We start from the raw sequence: 24,856 nt of genomic DNA, 5'->3' as shown, positions 1-24,856 counted from the left end.
TGCTCATGAAACACCGAGTTCGAAGCTATATGAATTGCAGCAAGATTGTCACAATATAACTTAACTGGTTGCTTGTGATGTATGTTCAAATCACACAATATGCTACGCAGCCAAGTTATTTCACAACACGCTGTCGCCATTGATCGATATTTTGCCTCAGCACTAGAGCGTGCCACAGTGCTTTATTCCTTCGTCTTCCATGAAATAGGTGCATTTCCAAGGAGCACGCAATAACCTAACACTGACCTCCTCGTGTCTCTGCATCGAGGCCAATCAGTGTGGTAAAACGCTTTCAACTCTAATGAACCCCTGGAAGGCAGTAGAATTCCTTGACCTGGCGTTTGCTTGACATACCTCAGAACCTTGTGTGCTGCCTCAAGGTGTGGCTGTCGTGGTTTGTCCATAAACTGACTCAATATATGAACAGCGTAAACAAGATCTGGTATTGTAATGGTTAGATATATGAGCCGCCCTACAAGCCTGCGATATTGAGAAGGATCACTTAACAAACTTCCATCTACTTGAGTGAGTGATAAACCTTGCTCAACTAGGAAACGTGAGGGCTTGGCACCAATGAAACCAGTGTCTTTAAGGATTTCCAAAGCATATTTTCTCTGACATAATGCAATTCCTTTCTTTGATCTCGCCACTTCTATTCCCAGAAAGTATTTAAGTTGCCCCATGTCTTTCAACTTAAAACAACTCGAAAGGAATTGTTTAGTTTTCAAAATGTCATCCAAGTTGTTCCCTGCCAGTATCACATCATCCACATAAACCAATAAAGCGGTAAACCTTCCTTGACAGTTTCGGACGAACAGAGAGTAATCCGACCATGATTGGTGAAACCCGGCAGATTTGAGTGCACTTGAAATTTTGATGAACCATTGCTGTGAGGCCTGTTTTAGGCCATAAATTGATTTGTGTAATTTGCACACTCTTGTCTCCCCCTTTCGTCCGAAACTAGGAGGAAGCTGCATATAGACTTCTTCATAAAGATCACCATTCAAAAACGCATTGTTCACGTCAAGTTGGTGTAAATGCCTACCCTTCATAGCTGTAAGGATGAGAAGAACTCGTACTGTTGTTAACTTAGCAACAGGGGCAAATGTTTCCCTATAGTCCACGACTTCTATCTGATTGTATCCCTTAGCGACCAACCGAGCCTTATATCTTTCAACAGACCCGTTTGTTCGGTGGAAGTGAGACCAAACTCCAGGTATGATTAGACTGAAGAGCTTGAATCTCTTTGTGCATTGCCTCTCTTCATTGTGGACATTTGACTGCCTGCGAAAACGAGGTTGGTTCTTTCTGTATGGTGAGTTTAGTGGTAAAAGCTCGATGGTTAAGGGAAAGTCGATTATAAGACAATACATTAGAAAGAGAGTGGGTAGTACCTTGAGGAGCCTCGTTTGTTGAAGATGATTGTGCAGGCCGAGAAGGAAGAGTAGCTTCAACGTGGAAATCTTGAAGAAAGGATGGTGTTTTGGTAGGTCTGCTAGAACGACGTAGTGGTGGTGATTATGAAGGAGGCACGGGAGTAGAATTAGTGGGCGGTGATGAAGGAATGACAGACTCTGATGATGATTCCGTATTCAAAGGAATGATTGACTCGGATGATGTGTTTGGACTGGATGTTAGGTCAGTTGGAGGATTTATACGAAGAGAATCTTGAGTGTCTGGTGAGGTCTCATGATCAAAAGATGATGGAGCTATTTGTGGCAAGAAAATGGGATTGTGATTTGTAGAGTGTGAATGAGAAGCAGATTGAAAAGGAAAAGAATCCTCATAAAACACCACATCACGTAAAACCAAGATCCTTTGTTTCTCTAAATCATAAACTCTATATCCCTTTTGACCGTGGGGATAACCCAAGAAAATACACTTTGTGGAACGGGCATCAAATTTTGATGGTTTGTGAGGATGTGTGGACGCAAAACACAAACATCCAAAAACCTGTAGATGTAGGTAGTTAGGTACCTTGTGAAACAACATTTCGAAAGGCGTTTTGCCTGTGAGAATTGGTGTGGGTATCCGATTTATGAGATAAGCAGAAGTAAGAATAACATCTCCCCAAAAAGGTTTTGGTAAATGAGCTTGGAAAAGAAGAGCGCGAGCAACATTGAGCAAGTGTCTATGCTTACGCTCTGCCACACCATTTTGCTGTGGTGTGTTGACACAACTGGTTTGGTGGATTATCCTTTTTGACGCATAAAAGTGTTCTATTTTAAACTCGGGACCATTGTCACTACGCACAATCTTGACTCTTTTACCAAATTGATTTTCAACTAGTTGAATGAAGTTGACTAGGAGACTGCGTGCTTCTGACTTGTGTTTCATTAAATACACCTAAGTGCACCTAGTGTGATCGTCAACCATGGTGAGGAAATTGTGCACCAGTGTATGTAGGAACATGGTACCCACCCCAAATATCGACATGAATTAATTCAAAAGGAGATTCACTAGAATTAACATGCAAAGGAAAAGGCATTATGGTTTGTTTAGCCAGAGGACATACAGAACAACTTGTATCACAAGCCTTATTTGCAGGAAAGGGAAATAGTACATAAACTTTGCTCAAAGGGTGACCGAGCCTTTGGTGCCAAAAACTTTGAGTGCGACCATGAACGGCATGACATGTTCCTTTCTTGATCAAGTCGAGGCAGTAGAGTCCTTCCCTCTCAGTTCCTGTCCCAATCATCCTCCCTGATCGTAGGTCCTGTATGAAACAAATTTGGCTGAGAAATATGGTAATGTAAAAGGAGCCATAAGCCAATTTATTAATAGAGATCAAGTTCAAATAAAAGAATGGGACACAAAGAACATTATGGAGAACAAAATGAGGAGAGAAGACGACTTTGCCAATATGTGTGACTCGTGTGGTAGTTCCATATGGCAATTTAACGAAACGATTGGCAACAGGTTTAAATGATGTAAGGAGACTGGTGTGACAAATTATGTGATCACTAGCTCTACTATCTAGTATCCATATGGTTTCTTTACCACTTTGAGAGAGGTGAAATGCTTTACCTGAACGTTCCTCATAATTGGGAACATTACCAACTTGATTAATAGTAGTGATACCAACCTTGTTTTTGTGGATGAGACCCAGCAATTGTTGGCAATCTTCCTGAGAGAAAGGGAAATTCATGGCAGTCTCCTTCTTGTCATTGAATGAGACCGCATTGTTTGCCTTAGAGCTTCCTTGACCCTTTCCCATGATAGCCTTCCTTCTTCGACAATACTCAAAGGTATGGTATCTTCCATTGTAGAAAGTGCATTTGAGATGTGCACGAAAATTCTTGGTAGAATGATTTGTCTTGTTACACTTCTCACACCTTACTGCTCCTTCCCCATCTTCATTTTCACGGTTGCCTTTCCTCACGGCAAACACAGTGGCTTCTGGCTGTGCCATGGCTTTTCCGGTGGACAATTCAGCTTGCTTCTCGTGGCGGAGTGCCATCGAATAAGCCTTGTTTACTGTGGGAAAAGGCTCCATGTTCACTACGCTGCTCCAGATTGTTGCATAGTTGTCGTTGAGGCCCATTAAGAATTTCATCGTGTGGCGACCCGAATGGGTATACCACAGCGCCGTAATATTAAGCCAATAGGAGCTCGACACGTCGTAGACGTACCGTAGACCTACCAACTTAATACTACAAGGCTTGTTAAAAATGCAAATTTTGGGAAAATGGGAGACCAAGAAAAACTTTTAAGAAAGGACTTTAAATCAACAACCCAACATTTAAAATAACAAGTCTGGACATGCTTAAAAATAAAGTGGCAAGTGCACTGTGGCGCCTTAGGGCTTACATCATAACCGAAATGAAAGGAGTTCAACAATAACAGTAAAACAAAGGGGTGAGGCGCGCTCCCAGGTAGGCGGACCTCACAGAGTTCAACATAGAAAGAGAAGCTAGTAAATCGATAGAGTACCAAATGGGAAGAACTTCAAGCAACAGGAACAGCAACACACGGACTCGGCCAACGACCCACCTCTAATCCAAATCGTCCGGAATGACCTCGTTGTAACCTGAAATGTAGGGGTGAGCATTTCGTCCTCGCTAGCCCAATAGGGGCCGACCCAACCTTAGTTAGGTTTGAAATCTAATAGGTAAAACATAGCTACTAGAATATAGGTTGCGCGCATTTGTAAAATCAAGTAAAACAAATGCAAACAAAAACAATCACAGTTGTTTCGTTTCAGGAAATCATATGCAGCATGCTTCACACAATTTGGAGCTCCGAGATACTTACCTGCCGGCTAAAGTAAAATAAATCAGTGACCGATCTGGTTCGTCCTGAGTAAGAGAACCAGCCAACTACTCTGTAGTCATTGTGACTACAAGTAGCGAAAGTGTCCATTTCCTGGCTCTGAGTCTCCTATGACTGGTTCACTGTCCGTATTTACCTTTCCTTGACAAACATAGGAGCACAGCCCCCTCCGGAGGTTCACGGTTATCGACACCGTGGGATCCCTAGGAATCTACGCGTCTAGGTCCCATTCACTTTCAGGTCACAAACACAACATACAAAAGGGTACAGTATCTCAACATGCAAGTCTAGCCTCGGTTTTCGCAATCAACAATTATCAGTTCTGAAAACACATGTATCGCGAGGCATCGACTAATGAACAACCAAAAATACTTGCAGGCAACATAATATCATACTAGAGCATTCCACATATATCGAAAAGCCTCTAACAAGGAAGGGACAGCTCACCCTACCTGGAATATGTTGGCGTACTCCACACTCTGATGCTTTCCGCTTAAGCTTCCTTAACGATCGTGTTTCCTAAACCATTACTTAGTTTGTAAGTAATTATCCAGGTAAACATCATGATCAACTTTAAAGTAATCGCGCATACTAATCCTTTTTATTTCAATGAGGCCAATAATTATTTCTTTCAACCTTTACCAATTTGGGAAACTAACTTCTTTCTTAAAAAGGAAAACGTCCTTATCGCTCCGCTAAACTTTCGCCAATCCGAGCGACCAAAGTTGAGTCGATCCTTATGTTTTACGAGGTCGGTCAACCCTGATCAACTCTCGGAGTTGACTTTTGACCTTTGACTTTGACTTCTGACTTTTGACCAAGTAATCCTTTATTTACCATTATTTATTATTTATTAAAAATAAATAAGTAAATAATTATAAATAAAGTTTTACTTTTACTTTTATCCATTTACTTCTCATTTTTCACCTTTTCACTTTTACCATGACTTTTACCTCCACACTTTCACTTTTACCTTTTACCTCCTTTTTACCGAATTTACCTTTACTTTCACCTTCTTCACTTTTTTACCACTTCACCAAGGTAAAAACTCATTTAATCCAATTTTTACCATTTTCTTTATTTTCCCTTTTCTTCCAAGAACAAATCCATTTCTTTTCTCCTTCCTTTTCTTTTTCCTTTGGCCAAAACTACACAACTATAATTACCAAATCTTCAACAACAAAATTCCAACACTAAGAAAATTATGCTAATAAAATCCTACTAATTTATCCATCCTCAAATCTCTAATTTCACAATTTTTCCAACAACAACAATAGCTCAACATAAACCAAATCAATCAAATAAATTCCAAAAATTCTAGGGTTTGTCCAAAACCCATTCCTTACCCTTTCTCCTTCAAAAATCACGTCATATACCTTCTCCTTGGCCTTCTTCACCTACAAATCCGTCCATAATCAACATCTCAACCAAAAACTCGAAAACAAGGTTGCATGGATAGATCCTTACCACAAATCCTTGCCAAACCCATAGCCTAGCTTGATGGTTCAAGGAGAAATCGGGTTCATGCAAACAAAATCACAAACCCAAATTAAAATCTCGGATTTAGGAAGAAATAGGTATAGATCGAAGGATTAGAGGCTAGATTAGGATGGAAAATACCTTGATTTGAGCTTGGAAAGAAGAAATCACAAAAGCCCCAATTTTAGCTTCGGGTTCTAGGGTTTTTGGGGGATTAAATGGCTAAATTTCTTGATTTTGGTTGGAGAAATGGAAAGAGGGAAGGAAGAGGAGAAAATCTGGAAATTTTGGTTGAAATCCGGATTCCGGCGACGGCGGCGACCGGCGGCGGTGCGGCGGCGGCGGCGATTTCCGGCGAGGATGAGGAGAGAGAAGCTCTCGGGTAGAGAGAGAGAGCTGAAGTGAAAATGAGGTGGGTTGAGGCTAGGGTTTGGAGAATGTGTTCCTTAAATACCTCTCCCAAATTTAATTGTGAAAAGTCGAATCTGCCCCTCCTTTTGGGCCAATGGGCTTGGGCTGCTACTATTTCATTTTCCTCTATATTTTCCTTAAGCCCACTCCGAAAATACAACACCAAACATCCTTATTTCTCCGACACTTCACCGAATCCTTTCGGGAAAAATTTTCCGAGCTTATCCTAAGCCTTGATACTTTAAAAATACTTTTCTAGACCCAAATTGGATTTTCTCTAAATTTCTTAATCCTTTTTAATGGCCTCAAAGTCTTAACCTAAGCGCGAATACTTGTGTACCATACGAATACGTAGTTTCAAACATTATACGACAAATTAAAATAAACAAGAAAAAGTACGGGGATCTACACTCTACCCCCCTTAAAGAAATTTCGTCCTCGAAATTTGTACCTGATTAGCTGAAAAGGTGGGGGTGCTTCTCACGCATTTCTGTCTCAAGTTCCCATGTAACCTCCTCTTTTCCTTGGTGTGTCCATTGAACTTTCACCAATGGAACCTCGCGGTTCCGTAGCTGCCTGGTACTTCGTGCTAAAATCCGTATAGGCTCCGTCCTGTAGGTGGCATCACTTTGCAGTGGCAAGTTTCTCCAAGTAATGACTTGCTGGGTCTCCGGCGGGCTTTTCTTAAGTTGAGACACGTGAAACACATTGTGGATATGCTCTAGTTCTTGTGGCAAATCTACCCGATAAGCCATGTTGCCAATTCTTTGGACTATAGGAAAAGGTCCAATGTATCGGGGTGCCAACTTTCCTTTGACCCCGAACCGACTGATTCCTTTTCGAGGTCTCACCTTGATATAAACAAAGTCTCCTACCCCAAACTCTAGGGGTCTTCTACGCATGTCTGCATATGATTTCTGCCTGCTCTGGGCTACTCTCAGTTTCTCTTTAACCACTTGAATCTTTTCAGTGGTTTCCTGAACTAAGTCAGGTCCTAGTAATGCCCGTTCTTGAGCATCAGCCCAACATGTAGGCGATCTGCATGGCCGTCCGTAAAGTGCTTCGAACGGTGCCATGCCTATGCTACGGTGATAACTGTTGTTATACGTAAACTCCGCGAGTGGCAAACAGTCATACCACTTCTCTCCGAAGTCCAATACGCAAGCTCGTAGCATGTCCTCCAAAGTCTTGATGGTGCGTTCCGACTGTCCGTCGGTCTGAGGGTGGTATGCCGAACTCAGAATTATCTGTGTTCCAAGCTCTTCTTGAAGCTTCTTCCACAACCTCGATGTGAACCTAGGATCTCTGTCAGAGACGATAGTCTTCGGCACTCCGTGTAACTTGATGATGGTGTCGATGTACAGTCCCGCAAAATACTTTACAGGTGAGTCCATCTTCACTGGTATGAAGTGGGCGGACTTGGTTAGTCGGTCGACTACTACCCACACTCCATCGTGTCCTCGTGTCGAGCGTGGTAATCCGGTGACGAAGTCCATGGTGATGTCTTCCCACTTCCACACTGGTATAGGTAGCGGCTGAAGTAGTCCTGCTGGTACTTGGTGTTCTGCTTTTACTTGTTGACATATTGCACATCGGGCGACATAGTCGGCCACATCCTTCTTCATCCCTCGCCACCAAAACTGGCGCTTCATGTCTTGGTACATCTTTCCTTCTCCTGGGTGCATAGTGAAGCAAGTACGATGTGCTTCTTCGAGCACCCTCTTCCTAACATGGTCGTTTTTAGGGACAACCATTCGGCCCTTAAATCTAACACAACTATCTTGGCCCACCGTCCACTCGTTAGTGACTTCTCCGGCGTAAATCTGTGCTCGGAGCATATGCGTATCCGGGTCGTTCCACTGGCTTTCTTCCACGAGTTGTAGCAATTGGGGTCTCAGAGTTAAACTCGCAAGGTACCCCTGAGGGTTTCCCTCTTGGGGATACAAGCCAAACTCCTCCAGAGTTTTCAACGTCTCGTTTCGTGACAAGAAGATGCAGGATAACGAACTTCTCGTCTTTCTGCTCAAGGCATCAGCAACGACATTCGCCTTTCCCGGGTGGTAGAGCAAATTGAACTCGTAGTCTTTCAAATACTCCATCCATCTTCTCTGGCGTAGATTCAGGTCACGCTGAGTGTAGATGTACTTTAGACTCTTGTGATCAGAGTAGACTTCAAATTGCGTGCCATAGAGATAACACCTCCAGATCTTCAATGCAAAGACAATAGCAGCCAATTCTAAGTCGTGAGTCGGGTAGTTCCTCTCGTGCGGCTTTAACTGTCTCGAGCCATAGGCCACGACTTGGCCATTTTGCATAAGCACACAGCCTAGTCCGTTCCCCGAGGCGTCGGTGTACACTTGATACGGGTCGACATTGTTCGGAAGAACTAGTACAGGTGCGGTCGTCAGCCTCGTCTTAAGCTCTACAAAAGCGTTCTCACACTTGTCGTCCCACTCGAACTTTGCGCCTTTCCTTGTCAGCTTGGTCAATGGTAGAGCGATCTTGGAGAAATCTTGGATAAAACGGCGGTAGTAACCAGCCAGTCCAAGAAAACTGCGGATTTCGTTCACGTTCTGCGGTTGTTCCCAATTAAGTACAGCTTCAACTTTTGAAGGGTCCACTGAAAGTCCAGCTGCAGAGATGACATGTCCAAGGAACTTTACTTCTGTGAGCCAAAAGTCACACTTGGATTTCTTGGCGTAGAGTTGGTGATCCAATAATGTCTGCAGAACTATGCGAAGATGATAAGCGTGCTCTTCTTGCGTCTTGGAGTAGATGAGGATGTCGTCGATAAAGACAATCACGAACTTATCCAAGTAGGGTCGAAACACTCTGTTCATTAGATCCATGAATGCGGCTGGGGCGTTGGTCAGCCCAAAAGGCATGACAACAAACTCAAAGTGCCCGTAGCGCGTTCGGAAAGCCGTCTTCGGTATGTCCTCTTCACGCACTCGCAACTGGTGATACCCTGATCGAAGGTCGATCTTAGAGAAGAACATTGCTCCCGCAAGTTGGTCAAACAACTCGTCTATCCTTGGTAGTGGATACTTGTTCTTGATCGTTACTTGGTTCAATCGTCGATAGCCTACGCACAAACGTAGCGTTCCGTCAGGCTTCTTAGCAAACAAGACAGAAGCTCCCCAAGGTGATGAACTCTTTCGGATGAATCCCTTGCTTTCCAGATCTTCTAGTTGTATCCTTAATTCGCTCATCTCGGCTGGTGCCATCCGATACGGCGATATCGAGATCGGCTCGGTACCGGGAACTAGGTCAATGCGAAATTCCACTTCACGATGCGGGGGTAATCCTGGTAGCTCCTCCGGAAATACGTCGGGGTACTCGTCTACAATCGGCACGTAGCTGTTGGACTCCATGTTTGCTTTTCCTCCTGCAGCGATGATGCTGTAACAAGCAAGCGTTCTCCTCCCTCGAAAACAAGCCTTCAATAATGAACTTGAAGGTAATAGGGGTTCTGCCATTTTTATTTCGAAGGTCTCCCTGCTTGGTGGTGTGATTCGTACGGCGCGTCGATCGCAATCGATGAGTGCTTTGTACTTGCTCAGCCAGTCCATCCCGAGAATTAGATCAAAATCATACAACTCGATTGGATAGAGATCGGCTTGGAGCTTCCTACTGCCAATAACAACTTGGCACTTCCTGTAGACTTTGTCTACTCCAGTCCCCACACCAAGCGGTGTGTTGAAGTCGAAAACTCCGTCTAGCGGGGTTGGTTCTAGTTCTAGTGACTCAGCTAACCATGTAGTGATGAATGAATGAGATGCACCAGTGTCAAGCAAAACTCTAGCCTCAGAGTTAGAGATGAGTATCGTACCAGCTAGTGCGGTGCCAGAGCCAGAAGCCTCAGTAGTCTCTCCACCGGTGATTGCATACAGTTGTCCACGTCCTCCCTGGTTGCGTCCTCCACGGTTTCTTCCTCGGTTTGCCTGGTTGGTAGGTCGTGGTGCAGTGATTTGCTGGTCATACCTCACTGCCAGCGGCTGAGGTTGTTGGTACTGCTGCTGAGTAGGGTTCGGTGGTCGATATGGTGCTGGTGAAATCTGAGTCGATAGTGACTGAGCTGGCCTCGGATTCTGGAATCCCGAGCCAGAAGACGCTCCTTGTGAGTTGTTAACAAATGGGCAGCGAACCTTGGTGTGTCCAGGCTGGCCACAAGCAAAACAAGTGTAGGGTGCAGGGCCCCGTCTTCCTGAAGATCCACTGCTACTGCTGGAACTGGCATTTCCTTGGGAGTTTCCTCCTCGGAGCTTCCTCCGGTGCACCCAGTGATTCTTCCGTGGGTGAGAGCTTCCCTGACCATCCCCACGTCTTGGGTATGCAGCTTCATCAGCCTCGATGGCGTAGGCGGCGGCTACGGACTCACTGTAGCTCAAGGTAGTGTCCGAGCGTAATTCGCGTCGAATCGAGTCTCGGAGTCCCGCCATGAACCTCTGTTTCTTCATCTGATCGTCATTGGCGATTGCTGGCACGTACTTAAGTAGTCGTGTGAAGGCCACAACATACTCGTGAGTGGTCTTGTTTCCTTGGGTCAAAGCAAAGAACTCACTGATCTTCTGTGCCTTCAGGACAGGTGGAAAGAATCTCTCCAGAAAGAGTTGCTCGAACTCTGCCCAAGTTAGATCAGCGACAGTCCGTAGGCTACGGACGGTATCCCACCAGTTGTCTGCCTCCCCGACAAGCTGGTGTACAGCTAGGGACACACGATACTGCTCCGGTGTCCGTAAGATCTCTAAGATCTTATGAATTTGCTTCAACCAGTTCTCGGCCTCACAAGCTTCACCGATTCCGTTGAACTGGGGTGGTTTAAGCTTGGTGAACTGCTCCAAGCATTGCGTCACCCTATATCTTTCAAGTTCCTCCGGGGTCTGTTCCGGGGCATTGCCTAGGGCTTCGAATGCCCTTAGCACTGCTGCCATTCTAGGATCGGGTCGTGGCGGCATCGTAACAGGAATCAAACTGAGACAGAACAAAAGACAATATGATTCACAAAGCTCACAACATGAGAAATCATAAACTCTTCAACGTCCGGTTGAAGTCTACAAATCAAAGACTTTTCCATTATCATGTGCCAAATGCACGATGTGGAATCTCCCTAATGAAGATCTCACGATATCATTTTGCAACAACACATAACTACGATGATCGGATTATGCAACGAATGAATGACTCTCGAAAAGAAGCAAAGTAGATAGGGGAGCCACGCGAATGGATATGATAGCGCAAAGGAATCTAAATGAGAAGCGATGGTTTTGGGATAAGGCGTCACATGTGATTTGAAACTTCTTTCTTAAATCCTTTTCTTTTCAAATCGAAACAATTTGCAAGACAACGAAAACTCAAAAGATTTTCCCTCAAAGTTTTTTTTTTTTTTTTTTTTTTTTTTTTTTTTTTTTTTGGAAAAAGAAAAACACTTTTGCAAAACCAAGAGAAACTTTCTCGAAAACGTTTTTGGGTTTTTAGAAAAACGCTTTTACGAAAACAATTTTTTTTTTTTTTTTTTTTTTTTTCGAAACCTGCTTTGATACCACTCAACTGTGGCGACCCGAATGGGTATACCACAGCGCCGTAATATTAAGCCAATAGGAGCTCGACACGTCGTAGACGTACCGTAGACCTACCAACTTAATACTACAAGGCTTGTTAAAAATGCAAATTTTGGGAAAATGGGAGACCAAGAAAAACTTTTAAGAAAGGACTTTAAATCAACAACCCAACATTTAAAATAACAAGTCTGGACATGCTTAAAAATAAAGTGGCAAGTGCACTGTGGCGCCTTAGGGCTTACATCATAACCGAAATGAAAGGAGTTCAACAATAACAGTAAAACAAAGGGGTGAGGCGCGCTCCCAGGTAGGCGGACCTCACAGAGTTCAACATAGAAAGAGAAGCTAGTAAATCGATAGAGTACCAAATGGGAAGAACTTCAAGCAACAGGAACAGCAACACACGGACTCGGCCAACGACCCACCTCTAATCCAAATCGTCCGGAATGACCTCGTTGTAACCTGAAATGTAGGGGTGAGCATTTCGTCCTCGCTAGCCCAATAGGGGCCGACCCAACCTTAGTTAGGTTTGAAATCTAATAGGTAAAACATAGCTACTAGAATATAGGTTGCGCGCATTTGTAAAATCAAGTAAAACAAATGCAAACAAAAACAATCACAGTTGTTTCGTTTCAGGAAATCATATGCAGCATGCTTCACACAATTTGGAGCTCCGAGATACTTACCTGCCGGCTAAAGTAAAATAAATCAGTGACCGATCTGGTTCGTCCTGAGTAAGAGAACCAGCCAACTACTCTGTAGTCCTTGTGACTACAAGTAGCGAAAGTGTCCATTTCCTGGCTCTGAGTCTCCTATGACTGGTTCACTGTCCGTATTTACCTTTCCTTGACAAACATAGGAGCACAGCCCCCTCCGGAGGTTCACGGTTATCGACACCGTGGGATCCCTAGGAATCTACGCGTCTAGGTCCCATTCACTTTCAGGTCACAAACACAACATACAAAAGGGTACAGTATCTCAACATGCAAGTCTAGCCTCGGTTTTCGCAATCAACAATTATCAGTTCTGAAAACACATGTATCGCGAGGCATCGACTAATGAACAACCAAAAATACTTGCAGGCAACATAATATCATACTAGAGCATTCCACATATATCGAAAAGCCTCTAACAAGGAAGGGACAGCTCACCCTACCTGGAATATGTTGGCGTACTCCACACTCTGATGCTTTCCGCTTAAGCTTCCTTAACGATCGTGTTTCCTAAACCATTACTTAGTTTGTAAGTAATTATCCAGGTAAACATCATGATCAACTTTAAAGTAATCGCGCATACTAATCCTTTTTATTTCAATGAGGCCAATAATTATTTCTTTCAACCTTTACCAATTTGGGAAACTAACTTCTTTCTTAAAAAGGAAAACGTCCTTATCGCTCCGCTAAACTTTCGCCAATCCGAGCGACCAAAGTTGAGTCGATCCTTATGTTTTACGAGGTCGGTCAACCCTGATCAACTCTCGGAGTTGACTTTTGACCTTTGACTTTGACTTCTGACTTTTGACCAAGTAATCCTTTATTTACCATTATTTATTATTTATTAAAAATAAATAAGTAAATAATTATAAATAAAGTTTTACTTTTACTTTTATCCATTTACTTCTCATTTTTCACCTTTTCACTTTTACCATGACTTTTACCTCCACACTTTCACTTTTACCTTTTACCTCCTTTTTACCGAATTTACCTTTACTTTCACCTTCTTCACTTTTTTACCACTTCACCAAGGTAAAAACTCATTTAATCCAATTTTTACCATTTTCTTTATTTTCCCTTTTCTTCCAAGAACAAATCCATTTCTTTTCTCCTTCCTTTTCTTTTTCCTTTGGCCAAAACTACACAACTATAATTACCAAATCTTCAACAACAAAATTCCAACACTAAGAAAATTATGCTAATAAAATCCTACTAATTTATCCATCCTCAAATCTCTAATTTCACAATTTTTCCAACAACAACAATAGCTCAACATAAACCAAATCAATCAAATAAATTCCAAAAATTCTAGGGTTTGTCCAAAACCCATTCCTTACCCTTTCTCCTTCAAAAATCACGTCATATACCTTCTCCTTGGCCTTCTTCACCTACAAATCCGTCCATAATCAACATCTCAACCAAAAACTCGAAAACAAGGTTGCATGGATAGATCCTTACCACAAATCCTTGCCAAACCCATAGCCTAGCTTGATGGTTCAAGGAGAAATCGGGTTCATGCAAACAAAATCACAAACCCAAATTAAAATCTCGGATTTAGGAAGAAATAGGTATAGATCGAAGGATTAGAGGCTAGATTAGGATGGAAAATACCTTGATTTGAGCTTGGAAAGAAGAAATCACAAAAGCCCCAATTTTAGCTTCGGGTTCTAGGGTTTTTGGGGGATTAAATGGCTAAATTTCTTGATTTTGGTTGGAGAAATGGAAAGAGGGAAGGAAGAGGAGAAAATCTGGAAATTTTGGTTGAAATCCGGATTCCGGCGACGGCGGCGACCGGCGGCGGTGCGGCGGCGGCGGCGATTTCCGGCGAGGATGAGGAGAGAGAAGCTCTCGGGTAGAGAGAGAGAGCTGAAGTGAAAATGAGGTGGGTTGAGGCTAGGGTTTGGAGAATGTGTTCCTTAAATACCTCTCCCAAATTTAATTGTGAAAAGTCGAATCTGCCCCTCCTTTTGGGCCAATGGGCTTGGGCTGCTACTATTTCATTTTCCTCTATATTTTCCTTAAGCCCACTCCGAAAATACAACACCAAACATCCTTATTTCTCCGACACTTCACCGAATCCTTTCGGGAAAAATTTTCCGAGCTTATCCTAAGCCTTGATACTTTAAAAATACTTTTCTAGACCCAAATTGGATTTTCTCTAAATTTCTTAATCCTTTTCAATGGCCTCAAAGTCTTAACCTAAGCGCGAATACTTGTGTACCATACGAATACGTAGTTTCAAACATTATACGACAAATTAAAATAAACAAGAAAAAGTACGGGGGTCTACACATCGTCTTCTGTGTGTCCAAGTAAGCCTTAATTTCCTTAGAAGCTTCACAAATGCAGGGAGGAATTTCGCATAGCACATCCTTCTCATCCCATAAGCTTTTGAGTTTGGTAAAGAAAGAAGTGACAGAACTCGTACTTTGCTTACAATCATGAATGGCATTTTCGATATGGAACAGCTGCATTGTGTTAGTGTGAGAAAATCTCTCCTGTAACTCTTGCCACATACCTCTTGCAGTCTTGTAGTGGATGACGCTGCTGGATATTTCCTTCGACATAGACCCCAGCAGCCAAGTTTTAACCAATATGTTGCAACAGTCCCATTGTAACTGTTCTTCAACTCTCTGGGTTGATATTTGAATGGTTCCATCGATGAAGCCCTTTTTATTTTTAATCATAAGAGCCATGCTCATAGACTGAGCCTAGGTGGTGTAATTTTCTTCCACTAAGGGCTGTGCCACGAGAACCGCTCCAGGCTTATCTGAGTGATGGATGAACAAGGGGTGATTGGAATTTTCCCATGGTTCTGGCATCTTCAGCGTAGTCGAAGTTTTTCCGTGTTCAACGACTTGGCGTTCTTCGTTCCCTTGCATGAAGGCTTTGATTTGAAAATTCTGATATGGTGTGGTTGTTCTCACGTTTTAGGTCTCAGATCTTGCTCTGATACCATAAAGAGAAACAATATTTGAAGAATGTTTTCTTATCATTCATAGTATGAAGATACATACTTTATACAGAGTGCACAGCTACACGATCCACAATTCTAGGCCTACAATCAAGCACTAATGTATCTAAACAATTATGACATATTACACAAATCAACCAAATCAACTCATTGACTCGTTCTGATTCCTTCCTTTACTGACGCAGCAATATCTCCTTCCTCAAGAATTTTATTTTAGTTTTAAGTTTAGTTTACTAATGTTTTTAGTTTATTTGTTTCAGGTACAACTTGAAAATTGAAGTGTTCCTCAAATCCTTGGCGTGAATAATCTCTTTACCAATATATTGCAATTGAACAACAACAACGAGGGTTTAAATTAGGTGCTTAATTTTGGTGTGGCACTCTTCCTCTTTCTTTGAGCTCTTGAAATTGGATTGAGCTCTTTTAGACCATGTCGAGTTACTAATACCCTCAGGGTAACACTAATAGGCAAGCCGGAGGAAACAAGGGTTTCAGTAAAATCCAAAAGGTCTTTGTCCCAAAAAATCAAGACCAGAATCGTCGGAAAAGCCCTAAATCAAGATCTATACTCTCACATTGTTGTCGTTGACCTCAGTGTCGACGAAGGTGGATTGGACGCCTTGGAGTCTCAAGGAGTCGTCGATCTTCTCAATAGAGAGCTTGAAGCTTGACAAAACAAATCTCCTAACTAGAGAAGTGGATCTGCTTTGTTGTTGCTGTGACTATTACTTGAGGTTGGCTTTGACATCATTGAAGTAATTGGAGAAAGAGGAAGATTCAGACTGGGGATTGGGTTCGGTTAGGTCTGTTTAGGGCTGGGCATTTATGCCCGAAAACCCGTAACCCGGACGGGCCTGGCAAACCTCGACCCGTATGGGTCGGGCCCTCTTTTTTTTTCTTCATCAAAGTAGTTCGAGCTGAGCCTTGGTATTCAAAAGAGAAAAGCCTTGGCCTTGATTTTCAGAAAGAGAAAAGCCCTTCAGGCCAGTATGACATAAAAGAGACACATATGTATATGTTATTGATTATAAGATAAGGCTCAAAATCCTTATAATAGGATCAGACTCACTGGATTAGAGTCTCTAATCGAATACCCCAAAACCTAATTGACTAGTCTTCAGTCTTCACGATCTGAACCGAGAGTCTTCAGCCTAGCCGTCCCCTTCATAATCTTCAGTCCGATACTCTTCCGCCATAGCTAAGACGCTCACAGCTATGGTTACTCTATACCTGAGTTGGCTTCTACAGAACTCTCAATCATGAGATATATATATATATCTGATGATCTTACTCCCACCGCCGCTGCCATTACAATTGAGTAGGTTTGAAGTTTGATTACTATAATTACTATTAGTTTTGTATTTGAACTCTCAATTCACATGGCCCCCTGATGGACCATATCAACGCATCCAGTAGCTTCTTTTTATTTTGTGGATTTTGGGACCTTTCTTCTTCCTTGGTGAGTGTAATCGATTTGGGTGACAATCAATCATCCAAAAGAACCCTTTTTGTGTTTCACCAGCTCTGACCTTCTCGGCGGCGGCACCGCCACATCAAACTCAACCTCATTCAGTCCTTCCTCGCCATACAAGTTGTAGATCTGGCGCTTTTGCAAATCACTAAGCACATCGTAGGCCATTACCGAGCTTCAAAGTTGGGAGAATCGGAGTTGGGCCCTAAAGCCCGGCCAGAAATGAAACGGGCCGGTCCCAGGCTGGTCCCTCTCGGTGTCAAAACAGGCTTTGGGCCTGAACCATAAAAAAGGGTCGGTCTCGGGCCCAGTAAAATTTTAGTTGCAATCGGTTCACGCCCAGCCCTAGTTATGTTGAGTCGAATGAGTCACAAAACTCGGCCATGGAAGCGTTACTAGTGCTTTTGCAGGAGAAGGATAAGAACGTGATGATTGCGGTGGCACAGGGGATAGTTCTTGTGATGGTGAAGCTTCATGATTCGAGTTATTTCAAGATGAAGGGGAATGTCGTCGTTGCGATTTTGATGGTGTCGATGGTGGAGATGGTTGCGGTGGAGTTGCTGATGCACTTGGCTTCGTGCTCTCTAATTGCAGAAGCTCTTGTTACAGATGGGTTTGTCACTAGGATTGTTGAGGTATTGAATTGTGGTGTGTTAGGGATGAGGATTCAAGCGGCTAAGGCAGTTTTCGAGCTAGGGTTTTGCTCAAGAATTAGAAACTAGGTATTGAATTTTCCATTTTACCCTTCTTAGAGGCTTAAGGCTGAAAAGTGGAGCCCAATCTCAGCTCTAACTCAGCAAGTGATGTCACAAATTTAGGGAAATTTGAAATTTGGACGCGGGTGATGCAATTTGGAAGCGCATGGACCATTGTGATTAAGAAGAAAGATCAGGGACCGAACTGATGTTTGCCCCAAAGTTTGAGGTAGTAAATTGAATTTAGTCCGTTACAATTATTACCTTCAAACATGGATAACTATGTTTAAGGACACTTAGTTTGTGTGTCTGGCCTAAACTCTGACTACTTATCTGAGTTGTAATAGGGTTTATCTTACCTATATCTATGGAGATTTTGCAATCATCGTATGATTCAGTTACCTTGTAAGATGCAGATTCTTTGCATGTAATCTCTCTCAATTTCTGATTTCCTAAAACAAACTAAATATTAATTATTATTTTTAATTCAAACTCTTTTATGTTCAAATGAAGAGAGAAAACCAAATGAGACAAAAAAAAAACAAATGAAGAGAGAGAAACCACATCAGACACTAATCCAGTTCTGCTATTGCACTAGTCTAGTTTTGCTACTGCACCCGTTCAATTCTGCTACTACTTGAAGATTGGACAATATTGAAGGTTAGCTCTGCTACTTAATTTTAGGAATGGAGAAGAAATGAAATATTTTTTCTAGTGCTTGGAGATCAAGACAATATTGAAGGTGAGCTGATGCTACTTCAAGATGGAAATGAGATGAAAGCTAGCTTTGCTATTACTTTTGAGGATGAAATTTAGCTTTGCTACTACTTTTGGGGATGAATTAGCACTACTACTGCTTCAAGAACATGTATACGTGACTTCCAACACACACACACACACACACACACACACACACACACACACACACATATATATATATATATATATATATATTTATTAATTAGTTTTAAGTCCAAAAACCATGATCTATTTTGAATGTAATCCGGAAGAAATATTTTGTTAATTGCGGTCCAGTGACTAGGCATCCACAACAGCTTACTTTCCTATATTAGCATGATGAGCCAATTTCTACTTTTTCACATACCGAATTTACCCATAACAATATTACTCAAAACAATCTATAATTTCTGAGTTGTTCAAGTAAATCCAGAATATGTGTCTGGCCCAAACTCGAGGTTACTTGCTCTAGTTGAAATAAGGTTTATATTAGAGATATTCTCGGAGAATCTTAGGAGATATCTAATCAATGTACGATTATGTTTCTATGTACAACTCTATCTCTATGCTTGTAATCCTCTATATAAAGAGGCCCCTATTATCAATGAAAACACGACTCAATTCTCTCCCAATTCAGTTTTCCTTAAACACGTTATCAGCACGAAGCCCTAACCCTGAAACAAATAGCCAAGCCCCTGAAACAAATAGCCAAACCTGGATTCAAGAAGCTAAAAACCTTGAATCCGAATACAAAACCTTGAAACCTTTTCTGCCTCCACCTCACACCTTGAAGAATTCGATCCCAGGAGTCTAGAACCGGCGGCGCCACCCCAAGAACCGGCCGGAAACCTACCGAACCGGCCACCGGAACCTCCATCCAACCCGTAGCAAATATTACATAAGTTCACCATCTTCCGGCCATCCAATTTCAACCAAATTGTGTCACCAGATACCTCTCAATCAGATGATTCTGGAACTGGAAGAAAAGGCACAAAAACCTCCCAGGTCAACATCAGTCAACTACCGGTCAACCTCCCGGTCAACGCCGGTCAACCACTTTTCCGGCCACTTTCCGGAAGTTTTCCGGCGACTTTTTCCGAACACTTTTTCCGGCCAACTTTTCCGGCGACCTATTTCGAGGTATTTTTTTCTAAAAGTTCCCGTTTTTTAGAGTTTTTACATTTAATTTCTCTTCTTTTTCGGGGACTTGCAACCTCCCTTCTTCTACCCCCCTTTCTTTATCATAGGGGAGACAAAATTAAGCTGAACTGTGGGGGTTCGTGCTCACTCAAAGCTTGGAGCTTGTAGAGTCCTCCAAACTTAGAGTTTTTTGAGATAAAACGATCGACCGCAAACATCATTGTTTTGATCTAATCCAACCCCTCTTGGAATCGAATTTCTTGGAACCGACTACGCTCGGAAATTCCTAATTTCTTGGAAGCGACTACGCTCAGAAATTTTATTTGTTTTCGTGGTAGCCTTTTTTCGCTCCGAAACTAAACCTAATTTCTTGTTCTCTTTCAGGATGAGTAACCTGAACAAATTGGACTTTGCTCCATTGGGAACAACAGGCTCTGAATATCACAGGTGGGTTCATGATGTCCGCCAACATCTCAAGGCCGATGGAATCCTGGATACGATTCTCGAGCCTAGCCAGGACGTGCTAACTGTTGAGCAAGCTCAAGCATTGGAAGCAAATAGAGCAGCCTTAGAGGCAAATAAGGCGAAAGCCATCATCCTAATGACTCGTCATATGAATGATTCGCTCCAGTACGAGTGTATGAATGAAGAAGACCCCAAAAGGCTGTGGGTCTCACTCGAAGAAAGATTTGGCAATGTCCGTGACTCCCTGCTTCCTGACCTAGAAGTGAGATGGCATAGCCTCCGCTTCTGTGATTTCAAGTCAGTTCTTTACTACAACTCGGAAGCACTTCGCATTAAATCCTTGATGGAATTCTGTGGAAAAGATATCACAGATGCGATATTGATTGAGAAGACACTCTCTACCTTCCCCGTCTCTGCATTGATGGTTGCTAAGAATTATCGAATCGATGTTACTACAGGACGGATCACAAGGTTTCATGAGCTCATTGGAGCTATGAATATCGCTGAAAAGCATGACATCATCCTTGTGAAGAACTATCATTCGAGACCCGTGGGAATAAAGCATATTCCGGAGTCAAATTATAGTCGTGCCCCTAAGGGAGGGCGCCAAGAGCGAAACCCTAAATCTAGGGACATTACTGGACGTTTTGGTCCATATTCTCGCTCTAATAAGGAAGGTAACAACCAAAATAGGCAAACACGGAACCGAAGAGGTCAACGTGGAAAGAGAGAGGGAGACAACACCTCTGGCCATGTTGGTGGCGCCACCAACACTAAGAGCCATCTAAATGACGCTTTCAAAGTGCATCAATCAATGGAGTCTAAGCAAAGAGATGTATGTTCTCGATGTGGAGTATCCAATCATTGGGCACACATTTGTAGAGCTCGTGAAGAAATTATCACCGCCTACAAAGCATATTGTGAAGCAAGAGAAGCTCACTATGTGGAACAAGAAGATCAAGAAGATGATCTAGAGTGAAGGGTTGAAGACTACAAATCTGGCTGGGATCAATAGATCGCCAATTCTGTTTAAGTCTTTATTTTTCCAAGAGATGTAATAGGCAATTGCCATATACTTTGTAGTAAATGCCAATGGTTTAGTCTTTCTTCAAAGTAGGCTCACCCAAAGTAAGTGTGATGTCTAGGAAGGTTATGAGATTAGTGGTACTTAAGCGAGCCTTGCTCCACCGACATCTCTCTACTCACCTGGTCACATTTATTTTGGAATTACCGAAAGAAGTTAGACAGCTACCATTTTTTTGCATTAGCTAGCATTTTGGATTAGATTTTCTTTGGTCAAAGAGACAATGATGTAACTCTGTTGGCTTATGAATAAAATTTCGAGTTCTTTATGACTCCATTTTGATTCTGAGCATATGACTTTTGTGACTACGATGGCTGGGCCATCAGTATTAATTCAAGGACATGGAATAGCCCAAGTTCCACTTGCCAAATGGCACCTTAATTACTGTCACAGAAACTCTCTACGCTCCTAGGACAAATCGCACCTATGAATAGCCAACGGATTCCATGCGAAAACGCATGTAGAGAACGGAAATGAGTTCCTTTGCAATACCTCTAACGATTGCGAACAAAGGCGCATCTTAGAGAAGCTTACGTGTCTCTCTAGTGGACTCTATGTCACTATTCGAGCTATTAAATCCAACGAAGTTATGAGAGAAGATCTCTTGGATTTAAACACATATTGGCTTTGTCACGACAAGATAGGTCATCCTGGTCATGATATGATGATCTGTCTACTAAAGACTTCACATGGACATCATTTCTCTCGAGCGAAATGAAGCATGAATCAAAAGTTGATTCCTGGACTAAGTGTGACCGCCGTTGCTGCCTCTGGCACCGCCGTCATCCACCACCAGCCTAGGGCTGGCACAGTCCCTATCCATGACGCCATGGATGGCATCCATCATGGCGATGACGCCCCAGGTGATGTTGCAATCACCAATTTTGCTTCAAATAGCGTTTCAGACGCTTAGCCTCAACCAAAATCCTCATTGGTTGATTCTAAGGCCTCTCGCTCGTTTTACAAAGCCCGTTCCTTAGGGAAATTAGGACTGAGACCGTCCTATGCAATGGATATGAAAATACTTATTTTGTTCTTACATAGAATCTGTGGGGATTTTGTGGACTAGTTCAACAAACTTGCGGACGTTTAAATATCTCATGATGTTGGTTGACACGTAAACACGCTGGTCACGTGTTGTGCCATTGTCCACCTATAAAATGTTGCCTATGCTACACTCTTAGCACATATCATATGACAACGGGCTCACTCCTCGGATCATCTTATTCCGTCAATTGGACTTGACGATGCTAGAGAGTTTACATCGAAGATTTTCGATGGTTATTGCAATGGGACTGATGTTGGACATCATATTCCCATGTACACACCCAAATGGTCTCGCGGAAACGACTACGATGGTAGTCCGGACATTGGTAATGTGCACCAATCTCCTTATATCTGCTTGGGGTGATGCAATATCGCATGCAGCTATGCTAATTCGTCTACGACCCACCGCCACTCAATGTACCTCTGCGTTACAGCTAGTGACTGGGTACAAGTATCGTACTTACGCATATTTGAGTGTGCCATTTATGTGCCAATTGCACCGCCACAGCGCTCTATGATGGGTCCTTACAGACGAATGGGCAACTACATTGGATTTGAGATTCCAACAATCGTCCGCCACTTAAATGCCCTTGCTAGGCGATCTCCTTACCGCTAGATTTGCGGATGTCTCTTTGATGATACAGTCTTCCCGTTGTTAGGGGGAGATAAGAACACGGATGTTCAGTAGGAACGACAGGAATTGTCGTAGTCTGTCCCCACTATGTCTCATCTCGATCCCTGTTAAAGTGACGAGATCACACAAATATGCTGCAAACATGCCTGCAAGGATGGACGTCCCTACGAGAGGACGTAGCGCCACCCTACACGAAGGTAGGCATGGCACCAACGCCAAAGAGAGTGGCACTCTGGCGTTACAGGCCATGGCCCCAGATAGGATGCGTGGGAGGCCCGTGGGTTCGAAGGATGCTTTGGCACAACCTAATCCTTGGATCATCAACACTCAAAATCCGTCTCATGAGAATCTTCCGGGTTATGGTTATCGTTGGGGGACGCCTCAACGTCAGAACCTATTCTTGAGAATATAGAGCTCTATGAAAACTACACTAGTGTACATGAGACGTGGGATAGAAACTCCATCATAATTGATGATGTAGTTGCGCATTTCATTGCGCATGAGTTTGTTGAGTCTGATGATATCGAACCACGCTCCATTGATGAATGAATGCCAACGTAGAGAAATTTGGCCTAAATGGAAAGAAGCGATCTAGGTTAAGTTGGATTCTTTAACGAAGATGAAGGTTTTGAGCCAGTAATGCCAACACCTCCTGACATAAAACTTGTTGACTAATGGGTCTTCGTTAGAAAGTGTGATGAGAAAAAGAGATGGCAATCTCGCCTTATGGCGCAAGGCTTCTCACAAAACGCCCTGGAATCGATTACGATGAGACATATTTTCTCGTAATGGATGTCATTGCACTCCACTTCCCTGTCAGTTTGGTAGTTTCCGAATAACTGAATATGCAACTTACGAATGTGGTCACTACGTATCTCTATAGGGATCCAGATACGGAATATACATGAAGGTTCATGGTGGACTTCATTTACCCAAGTCAAGTGGCTCTAGACCACGGAGTGCGTTTACAAAGTGGTTGAAACGCTCACTAAAATGACTACTTGATTGGGAAGGGATATGCTCACGCGTTTCCATAACAAGTTTCGGATTTTATCACGGTTCATGTTGGACATGATCTTCATTGGAAGCCCTTAAAGAGTTAAAGGAAACCGCTGAACATTTGAAATCCGAGTTTGAGATGAAGGATTTTGGGAGAACACGATTATGTCTCGGTTTGGAACTTGAGCATCGTGTCGATAGATGCTTAGGCATTTTGACAAGGTCAAGCCTTCAAGCACCCCCATGATCGTCTGTAGTCTTGATCCCGAAAAGGATCCTCTTCGTCGAAAGGATGATGACTAAGATGTGCTAGAGGCAGAAGTGTCTTACTTGAGTACAATAGGCGCATTATTGTACTTAGCTCAATGCACAAGACCGGACACCTCATTTATAGTAAACTTGTTAGCTAGATATAGCTTTGTGCCAACGCGACGCCATTGGATTGGTGTAAAAGATATCTTTCAGTACTTGAGATGTACGATTGATATGTGTTAACGTTAGAGATGCGAGGGATCTCTAGTTAGCATAAAGAATGAGAGAGAGAGAGAGAGAGAGAGGGACACACGATGTATAGTGATTCGTTTCCCGCCTTAGCGGGAAACTACGTCCACTTGAATGTTGTAGTATCAAAGTTGGTGATTGCAGCATCATCTAGGGTGCCATCACCATGATGGACGCCATCTATGGCGTCATGGATAGGGACTGTGCTAGCCCTAGGCTGGTGGTGGACTGCGGTGGCGCCAGAGGCAGCGGCAACCGTCACACTTAGTCCAGGAATTAACTTTTGATTCATGCTTTGTTTCGCTCAAGAGAATGGATGTCCGAGTGAAGTCTTTAGTGGACGATCATCATATCATGGCCAGGATGACCTATCATGTCGTGACAAGGCCAATATGTGTCTAAATCCAAGAGATCTTCTCTCATAACTTTATTGGATTTAATAGCTCGAATAATGACATAGAGTCCACTAGAGAGACACATAAACTTCTCTAAGATGCGCATTTCTTCACAATCATTAGAGGTATTGCAAAGGAACTCATTTGAGTTCTCTACATGCGATTTCCCATGGAATCCATTGGCTCGAATAGCTCAATAGGGTGTGTTTGGCCCTAGAAGCATAGAGAGCTTTTGCGACATTAATCAAGGTGCCATTTGGCAAAGAGAACTTAGGCT

The 24,856-nt window shown here is 42.8% G+C and overlaps 2 long non-coding RNA genes across 6 annotated transcripts; both read right to left on the bottom strand.

The window, feature by feature from the left end:
* Window positions 1-3,704: 3,704 nt before the first annotated feature.
* LOC133719967 (uncharacterized) lies at window positions 3,705-6,154 on the bottom strand. 3 transcript variants are annotated; one of them, XR_009851602.1, is made up of 5 exons: window positions 5,893-6,154; window positions 5,740-5,768; window positions 5,619-5,669; window positions 4,725-4,791; window positions 3,705-4,030 (listed from the first exon to the last, which is right to left on the bottom strand). It is a non-coding gene; the product is annotated as an uncharacterized LOC133719967 (long non-coding RNA). The 3 variants fall into 3 exon arrangements; XR_009851601.1 differs by having other exon boundaries at window positions 5,740-5,764; XR_009851600.1 differs by lacking the exons at window positions 5,740-5,768; window positions 5,893-6,154 and having other exon boundaries at window positions 5,619-5,729.
* Window positions 6,155-11,859: 5,705 nt separating this feature from the next.
* LOC133719988 (uncharacterized) lies at window positions 11,860-14,309 on the bottom strand. 3 transcript variants are annotated; one of them, XR_009851611.1, is made up of 5 exons: window positions 14,048-14,309; window positions 13,895-13,923; window positions 13,774-13,824; window positions 12,880-12,946; window positions 11,860-12,185 (listed from the first exon to the last, which is right to left on the bottom strand). It is a non-coding gene; the product is annotated as an uncharacterized LOC133719988 (long non-coding RNA). The 3 variants fall into 3 exon arrangements; XR_009851610.1 differs by having other exon boundaries at window positions 13,895-13,919; XR_009851609.1 differs by lacking the exons at window positions 13,895-13,923; window positions 14,048-14,309 and having other exon boundaries at window positions 13,774-13,884.
* Between the last annotated feature and the right edge of the window lie 10,547 nt (window positions 14,310-24,856).

This window comes from Rosa rugosa, chromosome 7, assembly GCF_958449725.1.
Source record: "Rosa rugosa chromosome 7, drRosRugo1.1, whole genome shotgun sequence".
NCBI lineage: Eukaryota > Viridiplantae > Streptophyta > Magnoliopsida > Rosales > Rosaceae > Rosa > Rosa rugosa.
The sequence above is the reverse complement of the archived record's forward strand: the minus strand, read 5'-3'. Positions and strand labels throughout refer to the sequence as shown.